The sequence below is a fragment of the Pan troglodytes genome, chromosome 11 (genome assembly GCF_028858775.2).
Source record: "Pan troglodytes isolate AG18354 chromosome 11, NHGRI_mPanTro3-v2.0_pri, whole genome shotgun sequence".
Taxonomy (NCBI): Eukaryota; Metazoa; Chordata; class Mammalia; order Primates; family Hominidae; genus Pan; species Pan troglodytes.
The window spans coordinates 50,104,493-50,117,778 of NC_072409.2; the positions used below are offsets into that span (position 1 = coordinate 50,104,493).

General features: G+C 42.7%; 1 pseudogene; it reads right to left on the reverse strand.

Annotated features, from left to right (window-relative positions):
• Positions 1 to 587: 587 nt before the first annotated feature.
• On the reverse strand, positions 588 to 672 carry LOC112204506 (small nucleolar RNA U3; annotated as a pseudogene).
• Positions 673 to 13,286: the final 12,614 nt, after the last annotated feature.

Here is a 13,286-nt window from a genome sequence, read left to right on the forward strand (position 1 = left end):
ATGAAGTCCTTGCACATGCCTATGTCCTGAATGGTATTGCCTAGGTTTTCTTCTAGGGTTTTTATGGTTTTAGGTCTAACATTTAAGTCTTTAATCCATCTAGAATTAATTTTTGTATAAGGTGTAAGGAAGGGATCCAGTTTCAGCTTTCTACATATGGCTAGCCAGTTTTCCCAGCACCATTTATTAAATAGGGAATCCTTTCCCCATTGCTTGTTTTTGTCAGGTTTGTCAAAGATCAGATAGTTGTAGATGTGTGGTATTACTTCTGAGGGCTCTGTTCTGTTCCATTGGTCTATATCTCTGTTTTGGTACCAGTACCATTCTGTTTTGATTACTGTGGCCTTGTAGTATAGTTTGAAGTCAGGTAGTGTGATGCCTCTGGCTTTGTTCTTTTGGCTTAGGATTGACTTGGCAATGTGGGGTCTTTTTTGGTTCCATATGAACTTTAAAGTAGTTTTTTCCAATTCTGTGAAGAAAGTCATTGGTAGCTTGATGGGGATGGCATTGAATCTATAAATTACTTTGGGCAGTATGGCCATTTTCACGATATTGATTCTTCCTATCCATGAGCATGGAATGTTCTCCCATTTGTTTGTACTGGTGCACTACACGTTCAGAGAAACTTCTTTAGTAACGAACTATAGAAATGATCCCTGAAAGTATAGTCTTAGGTTAGATCTCTTTTACTGTCTCGGTTATACTTTTGCAATGGCGGTTTCAGAATTCTGAAGACAAAGTATGAGTATTTGTCTTAATAGATACAACACCTACACAATGATATCATCTACACAATGATATCAAAATTTTAGATCTGCCAATTTAGTAGGTGAATTTATCATATCCTGTGGTAATCTGGATTTGCATTTATCTTATTAGTATAGGAGAAGTTGATCTCTTTTCATATATTTAAAAGTAATTTGTTCCTAAGGAATCCTCTAAAAAACTCTTAGAACTAACAGGCCAGATGCGGTGGCTCATGCCTGTAATCCCAGCACTTTGGGAGGCTGAGGCAGGCGGATCACCTGAGGTCAGGAGTTCGAGACCAGCCTGACCAACACGGAGAAACCCTGTCTCTACTAAAAATACAAAATTAGCCGTGTGTGGTGGCACATGCCTGTAATCACAGCTACTCAGGAGATAGTGCCATTGCACTCCAGCCTGGGCAACAAGAGCGAAACTCTGTCTCAAAAAAAAAAAAAAAAAAAACTCTTAGAACTAATAAATGAGTGCAGCAAGGTTTTAGGATGTATGATCAATATATAAAAATCAGTTGTATTTCTATACAGTAGCAATGAACAAACTGAAAATGAAGTTAAGAAAACAATTCTACTTATAACAGATTCCAAAAGAATAAAATAATATTGAAGGTAATTAAAGTCCAAAATAAGTTAAAAAGCATCCTATATTCATGAATTGAAAGACAAATTCATAGAGACAAATTATATTGATGCCTAGGACTGGGGGGAATGGGGAATTGAGGGGTACTGGCTAAGGAGTACATGGTTTCTGAAACTGCCTTTGCAAAATTACTTAAATGGCTACCAGACATTATTCCAGAGGTCACAAGATTAGCAACTTCCCCAATTATTCCTGTAAATAACATCACTACGTAGACCCTAAGATTGGCGTTTTGAAATGTCTTTCCAGACTTTGCATTTTTTACTACTAGATAGCCCCACCCAGGCCCATGACTCAGCCAGTCCTGGGGCACCCACCAAGAAGCCGACACAGACATAAGGATCATTTTCCATACCCCTATGATTGAATCCTCAACCAATCATCAGCACCTATACCCTCACTCCCTGCCCACCGAACTATCTTTAAAACTCCTAACCTTTAAGCCTTTGGTAATATTGATTTGAGTAGTAACTCCGTCTCTCATGTGACGTGACCAGCCTCACATCAATTAAAGTCTTCCTTTACTGCAATTTCGTGGTCTCAGTGAATTATTATAATTTTGTCTTTGCAATTGAAACCATCTTTGTAAAATTATGACTGAGACAGTGAAAGAGATCTAACCTAACCAACTCCATCTTGCTTCTAATCTCCAAGCTGTCCTTGGTTCATTCCTGGGGGTAGGCTGAACTAACTTTGGGAGAAACTTAGTTTATAGTTTATAGTTTATAGTTTAAAACAAAGACCCTAATAGTCCTTTTCCCAAAGCAGACCTCCTTCTTGCCTGGGGACTAGACTGCCTTTGTAGGACTAACGTTAGCCATAAGATTAGAAATTATGGTTTAGGAGTCATGCAGCTGGAGGCTACAAGATTCTGACCCTCTCTAAGTTGCTCCTAAGATCAGTGCTTGAGATATTTTGCAGACCGTACATTTGATGGATCAGCTGGCTCCACCCAGATCAATAAACTGGCTCATCTGATCTTATTTTCCCCAACCAGGAACTGACTCAGTCCAAGAAGACAGCTCTCACTCCCAGTGATTTCATCCCCTACCAATCAGCACTCCCAGCTCACCGGCTTTTCCCAACCCACAAAATTGTCCTTAAAAACTCTGCTCCCTGAATGCTCAGGGAGACTGATTTGAGTAACAATAACACTCTAGTCTCCTGGACAGCTGGCTCTGAGTGAATTACTCTTTCTGTATTGCCATTCCCCTGTCTTAATAAATCAGCTCTGTCTAGGCAGAGGGCAAGGTGAACCCGCTGGGCAGTTACACAATGGGCAGGAAGAACTTGTCAAGTGCTTACATTTCTTTCTGGAGTAATAAAAATATTCCAAAATTGATTATGATAATAGATGCATAAGTATGAATATATTAAAAGCTGAATTGTATGATTTAAATGAGTAAAGTATATAGTACATGAAATGTATCTCAAAAAAGCTGTTAAGAGAATAAAACAAAAAAAATTGGAAATTTATTTCTTGTAAATTGTCCATGTTGTGGTCTAATCTATTTGGATTTTTGTCTTTTTTCCTTGATTTACAGGAACTCCTTACATGTTGAAGAATATTAGTCTGTTGTCACATATGTAGCAAAATTTTTAACCAATTTTTTATTTCGGTTTTTATTTTGTTTATGGTATTTATTTTCCTGCAGTGGTGCAATCATCAGCCCACTGTGTCCTCAACCTCTAGGGCTCAAGCGATCTACCCACCTCAGCGTTCCAAGTAAATGAGGTCTCAGGCACATACCATCATGCCCTAGCCAATTTGCTATTTTTTGTAGAGAGGAGGTCTTGCAGTCTCAAACTCCTGGGCTCAAGTTATCCTCGTGCCTTCGCCTCCTGAAGTGCTGGGATTACAGGCATGAGCCACCATACCTGGCCTAAAATTTGTGTATAATCAAATTTGGCACTATTTTCTTACACTGCTTCTTTAGTTTTTACAATGTTTAGAAACATCTTTCCCATACTAAGATAATGCATTTTTCTACTCTCATGTTCAGAAGCACTTGTTTATGTTTAAAAACTTCAAAGTATAGAATAAAACCTTAAGCACTGGAGAGGATTAATTTTGATTTTGTCTTTATTTATTTATTTCTGAGACAGAGTCTCTGTCGCCCAGGCTGGAGTGCAGTGGCACACGATCTCAGCTCACTGCAACCTCTGCCTCCCTGGTAAAAGTGGTTCTCATGCCTCAGCCTCCCAAACAGCTGGGAATACAGGCGCACGCCACGATGCCTGGCTAATTTTTGTATTTTTAGTAGATACGGAGTTTTGCCGTGTTGGCCAGGCTAGTCTCCAACTCCTAACCTCAGGTGATCTGCCTACCCTAGCCTCCCAAAGTACTGGGATTACAGGGGCAAGCCACCAAGCCCAGCCTATTTTGTCTTTTTTTTTTTTTTTTTGAGATGGAGTTTTGCTCTTGTCACCCAGGCTGGAGTGTAATGGCACAATCTTGGCTCACTGCAACCTCCGCCTACTGGGTTCAAGCCATTCTCCTGCCTCAGCCTCCCGAGTAGCTGGGATTACAGGCATGAGCCACCACGCCCAGCTAACTTCTGTATTTTTTAGTAGAGATGGGGTTTCACCATGTTGGCCAGGCTAGTCTCGAACTCCTGACCTGAGGTGATCCACCCTCCTCGGCCTCCCAAAGTGCTGGGATTACAGGCGTGAGCCACCACACCCAGCCCGCCTATTTTGTCTTTAAACATGTTTTTCATATGGCTCACAATGTCAAATAATCAAAATATTCCACTTTCATTCTCTATCAGGTATAAATGTTAGTTTATATAGCCAGCCCACAGATAATTTCCTTACAACAAAAGACAAGCTTTCCAAAGGATTACTAGTTCTCCATGTGCATCTGTGTTTGAGACTGTCTGTTCCTGTGTGTGAGAGACCAACCAATCCCCTCCTCCCCTGGCCAGATTTGCCCTGAGGGTATAAAGTGTAAGTGCTCACTTCTTTGATGTGAAAACCATAAATCACCAGCATGTAATAGAATAGATTAAATCTAAGAAACCACAGTGCTTTCAAACAGTGACCTTGGTGGGTGGTTACTTTCACAGTTTTCCTCCAAGACTAGGTCATCTACTGACTATAGTCAGAGTGTACATGGTAAGTGCCCAGCTTCAGTGGGGATGCTAGGCCTGCCCACAACCTCTCTCGGTGTCACGATGAGTCTGAGGGCTGCACAAAGGCTGGGGCACAGACAGGGGAGCCTTGGCATTCCAGCAGATAATACACATCCCAGATAATACTTAACTAGTGTTCCATTATTGGAACTCTAAGCTTGTGGGAGTTATTTATATCCTACTGCTCAAGATCATTGCCAAGATCTGACTTTTCACACAAAAAATTGCAACCTCCGGCATAAATGAGTTAAGGTGTAGCCAGGCCAGGACAGAAGGGACACCCCAAGACTCAGCCAACACACTAACTCCTAGAGAACAAACACTCTCATGCCCTGATCCAAAGCCCTCCACCTTTCATGGCATCACCAACTTTCTCCTGCCCAGGCAGAGGAAGGGATCTTTATCACGGGACAGGAGAGCGCTGATCTCATCCAATCTTTCCATATTCCTAAAGTAAATATATCTTTAGAGATTTGACATTTAAGAGAAAAAAAAAGAAAAGAAAAAAGAAATTTGGCATTTGAGTCTCAAACAGACCTTGCAGACTTCAAAACTTTGTTGTCTCAAACTAAAATCTCTGCCTTGAAATCTCAGAAGCCTATTTTGCAAACCAAAGGCCAAGAACTGTGTTCGTTATCTTCAGTCTTCTGATCATCCTTTGAGGCAGGAGTGTTGGAATGTTCTACACAGATGAATTCCAAGTGTGTTTGGGCAGTTAAAAACCTGTTGAGCATGCCCATATGTGAATGTACCATGTGCGCACGTGTGTGTGTGTAGCTGTTACCTACATATGAAAAAATGGCCCAAGTTTAGCTGATTTTTCTATGCCTTAGTTATCAATTAAATATGTCAACATTGTCATCACCTCTCCCCCTCAAACTACACGATTTAGAAATTATTGCTTCAGATTCCTGGGTTGAGAGTGAACCACTGCAGAACAAGGAAATCTGGGTGTTCGTGGTGGGAATACATCAGTGGGTACTTCCCAGATCATCTGCACAGAAGGAATCATGCCTGGCCAGAGGACTTGGGGTGATGTTGTGCTAATGATGATGTCGTGTTAATAGGAGTTGAAGACTTAGAGGCCTCCCAAAGTTCTGGGATTACAGGCATGAGCCACCGCCCAGCCTGCTGTTTTTTTTCTTTTTTTTTTGAGACAGTTTCGCTCTGTCGCCCAGGCTGGAGTGCAATGGTGCGATCTCCTGCCTCAGCCTCCCAAATAGCTGCAATTACAGGTGCTTGCCACCACACCCAGCTAATTTTTGTATTTTTAGTAGAGACCGGGTTTCACCATGTTTGCCAGGCTGGTCTCAAACTCCTGACTTCAGGTGATCGCCCGCCTCAGCCTCCCAAAGTGCTGGGAATACAGGCGTGAGCCACTGCGCCCAGCCTTGCTGTTTTTACAGTTAAATGCAAAGGCTTTTATAAGAAACCTATGAGGTCTGGGCATCTCATTTGCATAAGGTGCAAATTTCTGGTAGCTCCACCCCATCTTCCTAAGGTGCACACGGGCCCTTCCTTAGCTTGAGTTACTCCGTATTGCTTTGTTCCCCTTACTGCCTATGTGTCAGGGGACAGAATTTTCCATTGTGGGCATGTCACCTATATATCCTTTCTTTTTTTTTTTTTTTTTTTGAGATGGAGTCTTGCTCTGTCGCCCAGGCTGGAGTGCAGTGGCACAATCTGGGCTCACTGCAAGCTCCACCTCCTGGGTTCACGCCATTCTCCTGCCTCAGCCTCCCAAGTAGCTGGGACTACGGGCACCCGCCACCATGCCCGGCTAATTTTTTGTATTTTCAGTAGAGACGGGGTTTCACTGTGTTAGCCAGGATGGTCTTATCTCCTGACCTCAGGTGATCCATCCGTCTTGGCCTCCCAAAGTGCTGGGATTACAGGCGTGAACCACTGCGTCCGGCCTATCCTTTCTTATCTGTGCAGCCATGGGCATGTCTTAGGCAAACCCTCTATGCAAGTTCCCTTATCTGTGCCTGAAGCTTGATTTTTCAGGCTGTTCTTTTGTATGAAAGAATTCAACCAAGGACCCACCCTAACTGCCTGCCTCACTGATTTCTACCTTTCTCCTGTCTCACTGAGTTTACAAGTGTGAGCCACCATGCCCAGCCTTATATCTCACTTTAAACAATTGTATTTGTTTGTTTGTTTGTTTGTTTTGGAGATGAGGTCTCACTCTGTCACCCAGGCTGGAGTGCAGTGGCAAGATCTCAGCTCACTGCAACCTCTGCCTCTGAGACTCAAGCCATCCTTCCACCTCAGCCTCCCCCTGAGTAGCTGGGACTACAGGTGTGTGCCACCATGACTGGCTAATTTTTTTTTTTTTTTTTTTTTTTTTTGTAGAGATAGTGTTTTGCCATGTTGCCCAAGCTGGTCTCAAACTCATGGACTCAAGCGATTCATCCACCTTGGCTTCCCAAAGTGCTGGGATTATAGGCGTGAGCCACCACATCTGGACTGCAATTTTATTATATTGTGCTTTGGTGTAATTTTCTTCATTCTCCTTCTGCTTGTGGTTGTTGGGTTTTCTTGTTGGTTGGAACTGTGGGTTTATAGTTTCATCAAATTTGAAAACACAGGCCATTATTTCTTCAAATATTTTTGGCCAGGCCATTATTTCTTCAAATATTTTTGGCCGTCCCTCCTTCCACCCCATGTCCATGCATCTGGACCTCAAATTACAAATATATTAGGCCATTTGATGTTATCCCACAGCTCACCAATTCATTTTTCAGTTTATTTTTCTTTTGAGTCTTTCCCTCAAAGACTATTTTTGGGTCTCTATGTTATGGTCTGTTTCATTTTGCCTGGATTCTGTTGCTACATCTTCCAATTCACTCATCTTTTCTTCTGCCTTGTCTAAGATGCTGTTAATCTTGTCCAGTGTTTTTCTTTTTTCTTTTTTTTTTTTAATCTCAGACATTGTATTGTTCATTTATTTTTTTTGTTTATTTTATTTTATTTTTTTTTTTTTGAGACAGAGCCTTGCTCTGTTGCCCAGGCTGGAGTGAAGTGGTGTGATCTCAGCTCACCGCAAGCTTCACCTCCCCGGTTCAAGTGATTCTCATGCCTCAGCCACCAGAGTAGCTGGGATTACAGGCAGCTGCCACCATGCCAGACTAATTTTTGTATTTTTAGTAGAGACAGGGTTTTACCAATATGTATTCCTCCCTGAACATTGGGAGGACCTTTCTTTTCTTTTCTTTCTTTCTCTTTCTTTCCTTCCTTCCTTCGTTTTCTTTCTTTCTTTCATTTTTTTTTCTTTTTCTTTCTTTCTTTTTATTTTTTGAGACCGTCTCGCTTTGTCACCCAGACTAGAGTGCAATGGCATAATCTCAGCTCACTGCAACTTCTGCCTCCCGGGATCAAGCAAGTCTCTGCCTCAGCCTCCCAAGTAGCTGAGATTATAGGCGCCCACAGCCACACCAGGCTAATTTTTTGTATTTTTAGTAGAGACGGGGTTTCACCATCTTGTCCAGGCTGGTCTTGATCCTGACCTCATGATCCACCCACCTCGGCCTTCCAAAGTGTTGGGATTACAGGCATGAACCACCACTCCAGGCCCTTGAGTTTTTCTATAAGGTATGAGACTTGGCTGAGATTTATTTTTTTGCTTTTTAATGTCCAATTGCTCCAGTACCATCTTTTGAAGAGGTTATCTTTCCTCTGTTGAATTGCTTTTGCCCAGTCGGTTGGGCATATTTATGTGGGTCTATTCCTAGGTCTAAGTTACGTTATGTTATGTTATGTTATGTTATGTTATGTTATGTTATGTTATGTTAATCTATGTCTCTATCCCTCTACCAATACCAAACAACTTGATTACTGTAGCTATATTATGAGTCTTGAAATCAAGTAAACTGATTGCTCCTATTTTATTCTTTTTCAAAATTGCTTTAGCTATTCTAGTTCCTTTGTCTTTCCACACACATTTTAGAATAATCTTGCCTATATCTACAGATAATCTTGCTGCGATTTTGATAGGAATTGCATTATACCTGTATATCAACTTGGAAAGAATTGCCATTTTTACTATGTTCAGTCTTTTAATCCATCAGGATAGTATGTCTCCTCATTTCTTTAGAGCTTCTTTGATGTCTTTCCTGAAATTTGTGTAGTTTTTAGCAGGTAAGTCATGTACATATTTTGCTATATTTATACCTGAGTACTTTTTGAGTGATTTTAAATGGAAGTATTCCATTGTTAATTTTGATGCCTTCATGTTCATGCTTGTATGTAGAAATACAATTGACTTCTACATTAATTCTAGGAAGTTTTTTTTTTTAATTACCTTGAGATTTTCTACACAGAAAATTGTGCTATCTGGCCAGGCACAGTGGCTCACTCCTATCATCACACTGTGGAAGTGTGAGGCGGGTGGATCGACTGAGCTCAGGAGTTCGAGACCAGCCTGGGCAGCACCATAAAACTCCATCTCCAATAAAATGTTAAAAATATAAATGTTAGGCCAGGCGCGGTGGCCCACGCCTGTAATCCCAGCACTTGAGGCTGAGGCAGGCGGATCACGAGGTCAGGAGATCGAGACCATCCTGGCTAACACAGTGAAACCCCGTATCTACTAAAAATACAAAAAAATTAGCCAGGCGTGGTGACAGGCACCTGTAGTCCCAGCTAGTCGGAGGCTGAGGCAGGAGAATGGCGTGAACCCGGGAGGCGGAGCTTCAGTGAGCCGAGATTGCGCCACTGCCCTCCAGCCTGGGCGACAGAGCGAGACTCCATCTCAAAAAAAAGAAAAGAAAAGAAAAAAAAAAAAAAAATATATATATATATATATATATATATATATATATGCTATCTGCAATTTTGTTATTGCTGTTGTTGTTTTGAAATGGAGTCCTGCTCCGTTGCCCAGGCTGGAGTGCAATGGTGCGATCTTGGCTCACTGCAACCTCTGCCTCCTGGGTTCAAGTGACTCTTGTGCCTCAGCCTCCTGAACTGCTGGATTACAGGCACATGCCACCACTTCCAGCTAATTTTTGTATTTTTAGTAGAGACGGGGTTTCCCTATGTTCCTCAGTCTGGTCTTGAATTCCTGACCTCAGGTGATCCACCCGCCTGAGCCTCCCAAAGTGCAGGGATTACAGGGGTGAGCCACCATACCCGGCAATTTTTGTTGTTGTTCAGATGGAGTCTGGCTCTGTTGCCCAGGCTGGGGTGCAGTGGCACCATCTGGGTTTACCGTCACCTCTGCCTCCAGGTTCACGTGATTTTCATGCCCCAGCCTCCCGAATATCTGGGACTACAGGTGTGCGCCACCACGCCCAGCTAAGTTTTTGTATTTTTAGTAGAGATGGGTTTTACCATGTTGGCCAGGCTGGACTCAAACTCCTGAACTCAAGTGATCCTTCCACCTTGGCTTCCCAAAGTGCTGGGATTATAGGGGTGAGCCACTGCGCCCAGCTATGGACAAGTTTATTTCTTCCTTTCAGATCCATATGGTTTGTATGCCTTTCATTTCCTTTTATTGCTTTATACGCTGCATAGAACTTTCAGCATTATGTTGAATAAGACTGATAAGAGCTGATATCCTTTCCTTGTTCCTGATCTTATTTTTTTTCCTTGTCCCTGGTCTTAAAGGGAAAACATGACGTCTTCCACTATCAAGTATGTTAGCTGTAGGTTTGTTTGTTTGTTTGTTTGTTTGTTTGTTTTGGAGGCAGGGTCTCACTCACTCTATCACCCAGGCTGGAGTGCAGTGGTATGATCACAGCTCACCACAGCCTTGCCTCCCAGGCTCAAGTGATCCTTATGCCTTGCAAGAGCCACCATGCCCAGCTAATTTTTTTATTTTGTTTTTTTGTAGAAACAGGGACTCTGTATGTTTCCCAGGCTGGTCTTGAGCCCCTGGGCTCAAGAGATCCTCTTGCCTCAGCTTCGCAAATGAGCCATCATGCCTGGCAGCTGTAGGTTTTTTGTAGATGGAAGAAGTGTTTTTTTCTATTCCTTTTTTTCTGAAAGTTTTTATCATTAATGGGTGTTGAATTTTGTCAAAAGATTTTTCTGCATCTATTGACATGATCATGTGATTTGCTTCTCTTTAACCTGTTAATATGATAGATTACACTGATTTTCAAATATTAAACCATGCTTGCATCCTTGGAATCAACTCTACTCAGATATGTTGTATAGTTTCTAAAAATATATTGTTGAATTCTATTTACTAATATTTTATTAAGGAGTTTTGCATCTCTACTCATGAGGGATATAGGTTTGTAGTTTTTTGTTTTAATTAATTCATTAATTTCTAAATAGAGATGGGATCTCACCAGGTTACACACGTTAGTCTCTGGAACTCCTGGGCTCAAGCAACCCTTCCACCTCAGCCTCCCGAAATGCTGGGATTACAGATGTGAGCCACTATGCCTGCCCTATTTTTAAATATTTTCTTTGATTTTGGCATTAGGCGGATATTAACTTCATAAAATGCGTTGGGAAATATTCCCTTCTCCTCTGTTTTCTAAAAGAGATTGTGTACAACTGGTGTTAACTTTTTAAGCATTTGGCAGGAGTCTCCAATGAAACCATCTGGCCCTGAATTTTTCCTTTTTGGAGTTTTAAAATTATGAATTCAATTTAATAGTTATGCAGCTATTCAAATTATCTATTTCATATGTGTGAGTTGTGGTAGTTTCCTTATTCCTCATACTAAGTACAACTGACAGTTCTGGGTACTATATATGAAACAAACATCAAGACTTGAAGGACAGAGAACAGCAGACTGACCAGGAACCTCAGGACCACAGGGATGACTGCGTGGTGAGTTCCCTGGATTTTCTTTTTGCCTCATAGTCAACAAACTATTATTTAATATTTAAATTTATCCAAACTTTCTTAATTTTTTTGATACAATGTTATATCCAAGAAATGTATGTGTTTGTCTTTAGTTTAACCACATTTAAATAACTCTTCTGGGCTCATGTACCATGCCAGGTATCCACACTACACAAAGGTCTTGAAACTACATTTGCAAAATTATCACTGAGACAGTGAAAAAGATCTAACTTAACTGACTCCATCATGCTTCTAACCTGTAAGCTGTCCTTGTTCATTCCTGACTGTAGGCTGAGCTAACTTTGGGAGAAATTCAGTTTATAGTTTAAAACAAAGATGAAAACAACCCTTTCCCAAAACAAACCTCCTTCTTGCCTGGAGACTAGATTGCCTTTTAGGACTAACATTAGCCACAAGATTGGAAATTACCATTTAGGAGTCAGGTAGCTGGTGGCTACAAGATTCTGACCCTCCCTAAACTGCTCCTGAGATCAGTGCTTGAGATATTTTGCAGGCCCTGTACTTGATGGATCAGCTGGCACCACCCAGATCAATAAACTGGCTCATCTGACCTTGTGGCCCCCAACCAGGAACAGACTCAGTCCAAGAAGACAGCTCAGATTCCCTAAGATTTCACCCCTGACCAATCAGCACTCCCAGCTCACTGGCTTTCCCCCACCCACCAAGTTGTCCTTAAAAACTCTGATCCCTAAATACTCTGGAAGACTGAATTGAGTAACAATACAGCTCTGGTCTCCCTCACTGCCAGCTCTGCGTGAATTACTCTGTTTTGCAATTCCCCTGTCTTGATATATTGGCTTTGTCTAGGCAGCGGGCAAGGTGAACCCCACTGGGCAGTTCCAGTCTCCCTCTCTCCCTTTTTTTTTTTTTTTTGAGACAAAGTTTCACTCTTGTCACGCAGGCTGGAATGCAGTGGCATGACTTGGCTTACTGCAACCTCCTCCTCCTAGGTTCAAGCGATTCTCTTGCCTCAGCCTCCTGAGTAGCTGGGATTACAGGCGTGTGCCACCACACCCAGCTAATTTTTGCATTTTTAGTAGAGACAGGGTTTCATCATGTTGGCCAGGCTGGTCTCAACTCCTGACCTCAGGTAATCCGCCCACCTCGGCCTCCCGAAGTGCTGGGATTACAGGTGTGAGCCATGAGCCACTGCGCCCAGCCTTTTTTTTGCAGGGGGGTGGGGTGGGGTGGAGTCTCGCTCTGTCGCCCAGGCTGGAATGCAATGGTGCAGTCTGGGTTCACTGCAACCTCTGCCTCCTGGGTTCCAGCGATGTTCCTGCCCTCAGCCTTCCAAGCAGCTGGAACTACAGGCACCTGCCATCGTGCCCGACTAATTTTTGTATTTTTGTAGAGACAGGGTTTCACCATGTTGGCCAGGCTGGTCTCAACTCCTTACCTCAGGTGATCCACCCACCTCAGCCTCCCAAAGTGCTGGGATTACAGGCGTGAGCCACCGCGCCCGGCTGGTCCAAGATTTTGAGACAAAGTCTCACTCTTGTCCCCCAGGCTGGAGTGCAATGGCATGATCTCGGCTCACTGCCACCTCCGCCTCCTGAGTTCAAGCAGTTCTCCTGCCTCAGCCCCCCGAGTAACTGGGATTACAGGTGCCTGCCACCACACCCAGCTAATTTTTGGGTTTTTAGTAGAGACAGGGTTTTACCATGTTGGCCAGGCTGGTCTCGAACTCCTGATTTCAGGTGAACCACCCGCCTTGGACTCCCAAAGTGCTGGGATTACAGGCGTGAGCCACCGTGCCCGGCCCTGTTGAAGAGTTTTTATAGCACTTAATCTTCAGCTCATCCTCTTCCTAGAGGTGGGAATGTGGGGCCGATAGTTCCCACCCTTTAATCACATTTTTGGTCTTTCTGGTGACCAATCCCATCCGGAGGCTAGCATAGCAGCCCCACTGTGAGTCACCTCATTAGC